Source organism: Puntigrus tetrazona, chromosome 3, assembly GCF_018831695.1.
Source record: "Puntigrus tetrazona isolate hp1 chromosome 3, ASM1883169v1, whole genome shotgun sequence".
Taxonomy (NCBI): domain Eukaryota; kingdom Metazoa; phylum Chordata; class Actinopteri; order Cypriniformes; family Cyprinidae; genus Puntigrus; species Puntigrus tetrazona.
The window spans coordinates 8,453,299-8,461,546 of record NC_056701.1 but is presented as its reverse complement, the minus strand read 5'-3'; the positions used below and the strand labels follow the sequence as shown (position 1 = coordinate 8,461,546).

At 44.6% G+C, this 8,248-nt stretch overlaps 1 pseudogene; it reads right to left on the bottom strand.

Annotated features, from left to right (window-relative positions):
• Positions 1–1,198: 1,198 nt before the first annotated feature.
• On the bottom strand, positions 1,199–7,244 carry LOC122341285 (annotated as a pseudogene).
• Between the last annotated feature and the right edge of the window lie 1,004 nt (positions 7,245–8,248).

Genomic DNA, 8,248 nt, shown 5'->3' with positions numbered 1-8,248 from the left:
TTTTATTATTTGTTCTGTTTTATCTTTATTTAGTTATACTTGGCTTCCTCATCAAAGTAGACCTTGTTGGCTTATATAAGAAATGTATTTGTAAAGTGATACTGTCATCTCATGTCCCTCATTTCTCAACTTCTGGCGAAGTCGCGTAGCGTAACGAGCGTATCAACACAGTTTCTTGTGGATATGAAATATCACGGCAGTAGAGACTCAAATATAAATGTGACGAAAACAAGTTGTACACACTTCCACGAATGCAGCGTGTTTCAGCAATGCTCAGCATGGAGAGGCTGTTGCCATGGATCGTTAGGTGATGCAGAACTGGATTGTCGTCACATTCAAACTCTAAACCCAATGCTCAGCAAGGCCTCAGAACGACAGACAAATGAGCAATTTCAACATCAGATTACCAGCAGTCAGCAGTGTCTTCCTACATCTCTGAGTTACCAGTTATTACCCTGTTTCAAAAAAACAAAAACAAATCAATGCACATTTTTATGCTTTCATGATTGTATCTTCACAAAGACAAGAGTACAGAGACTGGGCTGTTGGTGTGTCTGGCGTGGCAGATGGGCGTGCTCTTATTCTTCTCACCAACATGGAATAAACCATGGTCTGGCAGTGAACTTCACAGGAAATGACATTTTCAATTTCTCTCAAGTTCTGCATGTCCTCACTAAAATGGACTCATTCTCTGCACGTCAGACTCTATGAAGTTTCTCGTGCCGTGTCGATGCCTGCCGGTGACGGTCGAGGAGGCCAAGGCTACAGGCTTGCTGGTAGCCAGTGATTCCCCACAGCTCATGGCCCAGAAGCCATAGAGCTGACAAATCCGATGCTCGACTGCTGCTTGTGCTGATATTAGGACTTGGCACCGTGCAGCAGACACTTTGGTCATCTCGAATGTGAGGATGAAGGTTTGTGGTGATTCGGTCGGGATAGAGATTTAGATAAAGCGTGAACAGGCCCCTCAAGAGTCCTCTGTCTCAGGTCCCTCTCTCCCTGGGCGCCTGTGGGAGTGCGTTCCTGCAACCCAAATGGTGATCCGCACCTCCCGGTGGCTCCGTAGAACAAGCGGTCGCTCCGTGTCCTGCTCGGCGCTCAAGTGCTGTGTCTGAGAGAGGAGGCATCCATGCAGCTCCGCTCCTTGAGGCTGGCGCTGCGTGGTGGAGGCCACTGCACACATAACATGGGAGGCGCGCTATTCCGCCAACTCTTCTGGCACAGGTGCAGATGCATCATAGGAGTGTTGCCTGCGGCAGCCTCCCACTGGAAGGCCCTGCGGGCGCTGTGATGGCGTCAGCCCCTGCTGCCTCCAGTTGCTCCAGCGGTAGTTTACTGTCCTCGCTGATGTCATGCAGGTTCCAGACTTCTTGCAGGCTTCACTTTGCGCATACAAGTGGCAGAACTGGGGCGGCTGCTTCCGCTCTTCTCGCGGCTCCGGTGTTCGCGCAGCCTCCGGCGATGCAGAACTCCTGCTCCGTGCTTGCTGCCTGCACTGCTGGCCCGACAGCTGCGACATTCCCACTGCTTATCTCGTTTTCTAGCAGGTTGCTTTTTGGAAGTCATCTGCAGACACCAAACTGGTGCAATTGCCTCCTCCCCGCTGGGAATAGCCGGTAAGATCCATGTTCCCACTCGGCACCCCTCATAGGCAAAGATTGATCAGGTAAATCCCTCAGAGCTTTCGCGTACAAACAGATATGAAGTGGACTCCGCGCCTCGTTTCCGTTCGGACGGGATGACTGAGCAGTATCCGTGGTGGTAGTGGTGATGCTGGCGTGAACCCAGCTGATCTCAAGTGAGAGTTCCCTGTGGACTTTGCTGATGCTGGCGCTTCTTTAAACTGTCTCTGCTGCTTGCGTTTCTTTTGCATTTCCTTCCAGATTGCCGTAGAGTGACAGTATGAGTGAAATGTCAGACCGTCGGAGGCGGATGTTACGTCGTCAGCTCCATGCAGAACGTCATGCCCCTGCGATATCCCGAACTGAGCTCCACCTTTAAAGGAGAACACCACGTACAGGTCAGCCAGTCATGTCGGTCAGAGCGGAGGAGTCTGGCTCTGCAGCAGGTGAATTTACTCTCATATTCCTGTGGTTAGCGCAGGCGCGGCTGTGGTGAAGATGGGGCTACACCTCCGCCCAGGCTGCCGCGATCAAACATACGCCCTCCAGAGGCTGCAGGGCCCAGGCTGTGGGGCGGTTGGGGCCTGTCGGCCCCAGCGTGGAGCGTGGTGGTGGTAGTGGTCACAGTACGGTGCTGTCCTTCAGGTGCAGGTTCCCGATACGCTCCACCTGCGCTGATGTAAAGTCGCTGAACATGTTGTCCTCGGGCAGAGTGAGGCCTTGCAGTCGAGTGTCCCAGCCAGGCTCTTGGCGATGCTCGCTGACGAAGTAGGCGGAGGACTCTCGGCGGATAAATCCAGAAGCTGTCTGCGGAGCCGTTGACCCGGAGAGGGGCGCCCATGTTCTTGGCGGTCATGATGAGCGCAGGATATTAGTGTGTGTTGTTCACTTGGTAGCGAGGCGGGTGGCGCTGAACTCTTATCTTCGATTTCCTCCGTGAATGCAGCTGAAAATCTCCTGTAAGGAGAGAGACAGACCTTTCAGTGTGCTAGAGATGGCATAAACATGTATCTAGAGTATGCTTGAAAGGGCTGGATGATCATAATAAATTATCACCAGTTTTTTTAAATAGTTTTTCCTTGGCTGATCAAAACTGTGGCAAAAACTGATAATTTAGTCATTTGCTATTTCTTTTAATTGTCTCCTTTGTACATTATATTTTCCTTATATATGTTTTAAAAGCTATATTTAGTTAGAATTCTTAACAATGTAATTACTTATATATTAATGTAAGAAATGTATAACTTATGACATACTCATTTCAAAGTGATAGCCTGCTTATATAATTAAATACAAATCTCAAATCGTTTTACCTATAATAATCTATTATATACTTAGTATATACTGAAGCTGCACTATTATTGGCCCTTCTCAGTGAGTGTGTCTGTGGGCACAGTATTACCCTGCTGGGCAGTGAAGGTGAGCCCTGGCTCCCCAGAACTGCCCATGAAGCAGAGCGCAGGTGCCAGTAGAAGACATGTTGTTCAGCGATGAAGGTGATGGCGAAGACAGAGCCATAAGCGGCACCCAGCATGTAGAACACACCCGCCATATTGTCCATCAGCTGACTGCTCATCCACTTCATTCTTCGTAGTGACAGATCAGTGAACCAGAGGCCTCAAACTCCTCCATATCACCTGAGACACACACACACACACACGTTATAAGGTGATGCAATGCTCCTGCCACGCTGAGTCTGTGCAACGTGTTTGTATTTAAAACAAGGCTCAATTAATTAAAGCTGGTGGCAGATGAGGGCGATCTCTGATTTGAACAGGATTCACTGCAGAGAAAAAATCACCACCAAGAACAATGGAAACATAAGGCTGTCAATATACAAGACATGATGATTTGCTGAACACTCGGCGAGAATCAGAGCACTTCACTGAACATTACATCCCTTTGTCATGTGTTGATTAATTACCAAATACATTTACCAGCCAAAAGTTTTTGAACTTTCATTATCTTTAATAGTTTTATTTTCTTTCATTTAATGCAATTAATTTAACATTATTTGTAAACTGGGTGCACAGCATATTACTCCAATCACATGATCCATCAGAAATCATTTTAATATACTGATTTAGCTCAGCAAACATTACTATTATTATAATTATAATTGTATTATTATTATTGTGTGTATTATTATAACTGTAGATGCTTCAACTCTTTAAAATGATGATAAGACCCCTCTAGTTCTTTTAAAGCTGCTAGTATCTATTTCTCGTAATCACCATCAATATTTAAAGCGGCTAGTATATTTCTTTGTCAGGATTCTTTAGTGAATAGTTTTTTAGGAAGAGGGTGGGGTCATAAATTAAAGGCTTAGTTCACCCCAAAGAGTAGAAAATTCTGTCATTATTCACCCTAATGTCGTTTCAAAGCCATTAGACATTCATCCATTTTGAAACACAAATTAGGATATTAAGATATTAAGTCTTTTGCACAGAACAAAAATAACAATTTATAGGCATTCTTCTCAGCCATTTTGTACACATTACTTATTTGTAACGTATCTGATGTAATCAGTGTGCACATCCCTGATAGTTCTATGTTACATTTTACATTTTAATCCAAAAGTTCATTTGACCATATCTGTACACTAAACCTAACCTTCCCATAAAAATATCTCAAATCAAGATGAAATGATAGATGTTCTGATTAATCACAAAGAATGTTGATCAGAAATCCAGGTTCTACTAGATTCTGATGTCACATGATATTTTACTGCTGTATATTTTTCTGGATCATTTTCAGATGTATTTGCTGTTCTGGTTCATCAAACATATCTTAATTTGTATTACGAAGATGAATGAAGGATTGTATCAGTTTAGAGCGACATGAAATTGTAACCAAATTTTCATTTGTATTGAACAATCGCTAATATTTTAATTTAACAGGATGTTTTGGTGACGTTAAAAACATGGCATAATAATGAGTTGTTAAATGCTGTTCTTAAAGACCTTGTATTCATTAAAACCTGAAGACATACCACAAACCAGAACAGAAATGAGTTTCTTGAGCAGAAGAGTCCAGTATATAGAAGACCGAATTACTGATTCTGAAAAATTCAGCTTTGAAATCACAAGAATAAATGACAGTTAAAATATATTCCAAATATTTTAAAAAGTAAGAATTATCTGGTACTGTAATTTGGATTAAATAAACAGGGAGCAGAAGAGACTTTAAAGGTGAAACATTTCCATAAACTAACTGACTGGTGGGTATATATCTGTAGAAGAAATAGCACCAGGAACACATGGATACTCACAGGAACAAGGCCAAGAACAAGAAAAAAAGCAGAGAACAAAGCCTTGCATGTCAGAAAGCACATGAAATCAAGACAAAATGCAACAGCAGTCAGCCAATCATGAGCGTAAAGTGCTTTCCAGAAGGTGAGCTCTGACTCCTGGTAATACTTCACAAGACGCCCAAACGTCATACTGTCATAATGTTTTATGGGTGCAGCATTGCTGGATTACTTGTGCTAGTGAACAAGCTGTCAGATGGAGTGTCTGATGTGAATGACGTGCCATCTCCAAAAGGCTGCAGGATGGCGGGTCCACCTGTCTCCTTCAGCCGAGTCCTTCTGGATGGCGTGCTGCACGTGGCAGTGGGCGAGACACCTTCCGGAGCACGATGGTGGCCAGCTTGCATCACCGTTATACTGCCTGCCATATGAGTTCCTTTTACTTGTCATAAATGAAGGCATCAGCTACCAAGTTCTTTCCCACACAGATTAGATCTTACACCTACTCTCTCTTTAATGGCTGCTAGGAATTACTTGTGCTGGCCATTTTATTAGTACTTCTAGAACACCTGAGAGGAATTAGCGGAATGCACATGGGCTAACTTTTTTAAGTTTTAGTTTAGTTGAATTTGAGGTTTTTCTAGAAGCCAAATATTTTATTTATGCCTTTTCTCGGCTCCTTCCCTGACATCTCATCTTAGAAACACTATAGCAACTCCATGTGCCTAAGCACCTGCTGTACCCAGGTACCCTAATAACAATCCTATGTACCCAGGTACCTAACAGCAATCCTACTTAATACCGGTTCCCTACTTGTACATTCTTCTTAACAAAGCAACCTATCAACCATAGCAACAATCAATCAATCAATCAATCAATCAATCACTTTTATTTCTATAGTGTACCCAACACTACAAGGTGTATCAAAGCACTAGACAGTATAAAGTAGAAGAATAGACTGATAGTGATGTATAATAGTGAATTAACACTTTTTACTGACAAATGCAGAGATGGTCTCTGTAATCAAAAGATTGATGATAGTCTGAAGTTCGTTTCCCCCAACACCTAGCAACCACCGGGTACCTAACAACATTACTTTTTGTTTTGCTTTGGACTTCAAACAGAATTAGCCAAATCAGATTGCAACAAATCATACATCCTTTGAAGTATTTGACTGTATTTAGCAAGACAGTTTGTGAAGAAAAAATTCTTAGTGAACTCTGAGTATGTGCTAAAGTGTATTTGGCATTTTAATGACTGATTAGAGAAGTGTCTCAGGTGGTTTTCCACACTCACCCGGTCTTCCAGACTGTAGAAGCGGCTACCATCCACGTGCGCTAGTGGAGGTGTTCACCATGTAGGAGTGCATCTCTTGCATAGTTATTGCGGATGTTTCTCTAGGGTGCTGCCGTTTGGCACCGTCCCAGCGAAACGGCAGGGGAGAAGTCGTTGGGTCCTCTGAGGCCAGACAAACAAGCACAGAGTTAATAAAGCAGACAGACTGACCAGAGAGAGCAGAATATCCTCTCTACCTGAAAAAGTACAGCTGTATCTTCTAATAGAGAGCACCTTTTGTCACTGAGGCTGACACCTGGTCATACTCTTCCTGGATCATAAGCGCTGCCCAGGTGCCCAGTATAGCTGGCCAAGAAAATCCGCAGCAAAGAAGGCCCAGGCGGACACCATGATCTTGCTGGTGGTTCCTCTGGGGTTCTGCACTAGAGCAGGTGTGAGGCCAAACCCCAGAGCAGCCAGATGGCCTTTCCATTGGTGACAGCGGACCACGGCCTCTGAGAGCACAGAAACACAACCAGCTACCAGATTCGTAAGGAGAATAGCTTAAACCAACCCAGGTTCTGTACCAAAACCAATCTATTATTTTCCAGTACTCGATTAAATACTCAACAGCAGAAATTGTGAGCTTTAAGAAATTCATTAACATTCCAAAAAATTCTAATCCATTCCCAGCCTAATGGAAAGGCTGTGACATGAGCCATAGGCAAAACTACAGAACTTCATGGTATTGTTTAGAAATCAAATCAATAATGAATGACTCCCAGGAAATAGCAGCAGTATTTATCCATGCAGATGAGGTCATGTGTGCAGATGCATCATTCTGTACCTCTACCCGTCGATGGAGGCAGCGATTATGGCCGCAGGACTGAAGTATTCAGGCTAAAACCACGGCGATGGCATACAAACCAGCAGCAGCATGGCCGAACATCATGATCCAGGCGTCTGCGCTGAATGGCTCATGGACAGAAGCAGACTCGAGTCGGATACAGGCGCTTTAGAAACACCAGATAGGACAGAGCGGAGGCGGCTCACCGAGGAACGCAGATGGAGACACAGTCCCATTGCTTGGACACCATGGCGCAGTGCCTGTCTCTGAAGAACACAATCAATGACCTCCTGGCCTCCTCATTGATGAGTCAGTGGGCGACAGCCATGTGAGCGTTCTTCAGCACCACCTGCAGACAGACAGACAGACAGGTGAGAGAAGGACAGACAGACAGACAGACAGAGAGAAGTGAGAGACGGGCAGGGCCACAGAAGATAAGACAGACAGACAGACAGGTAGAGAGAAGGACAGACAGACAGGCATTTTAGAAGGACAGACCAGAGACAGATAGAGACAGACAGACAGAAAGGCCGGAGAAGGACAGACAGACAGAGAGGTAGAGAAGGTAGAGACAGACAGACACAGAAAGATAAGACAGACAGACAGACAGGTAGAGAAGGACAGACAGACAGACAGACTGGTAAGAGAAGGACAGACAGACAGACAGGCAAGACAGACAGACAGGTAGAGGAGAAGGACGGAAGGCGGAAAGATCAGACCAGAGAGAGTGAGAGAGACAGACAGAGACCAGATAAGACAGACAGACATTTTAGAGAAGGACAGACAGAGACAGATAGAGACAGACAGACAGAGAGGTGAGAGACAGACAGAAAGAAAGACAGAAAGGCGAGAGAAGGACAGACAGACAGAGAGGTGACAGACAGACAGACAGACAGAAAGTTGGGAAGTACAGACAGATATGAACGGAGCAGGTAGATGAGAGAAGAACAGACAGAAAGACAAAGATGCAGTGCCCAGAAAGAGAGAGACAGATGCAGAGAGACAGACAGGTAACCAGAAATGTCAGCGGCCTGTGGAAATTTCTAACAGTTGTGCATCTCTATAAAGTATCACATCAATACAGTTCAAGCGGCATCAGAGACCAGGTTAAGATTCATTCCAGCATTCATAGCTGCACTGTGTGTTGACATGAGGACAGATGCAGACGCAAACAGCAGATATAAGACCAAAAATTCTAGATCAACAAGAGACAGAAAGTAGATTTATCACACTGTCTCTCTCTCTCTCTCTCTG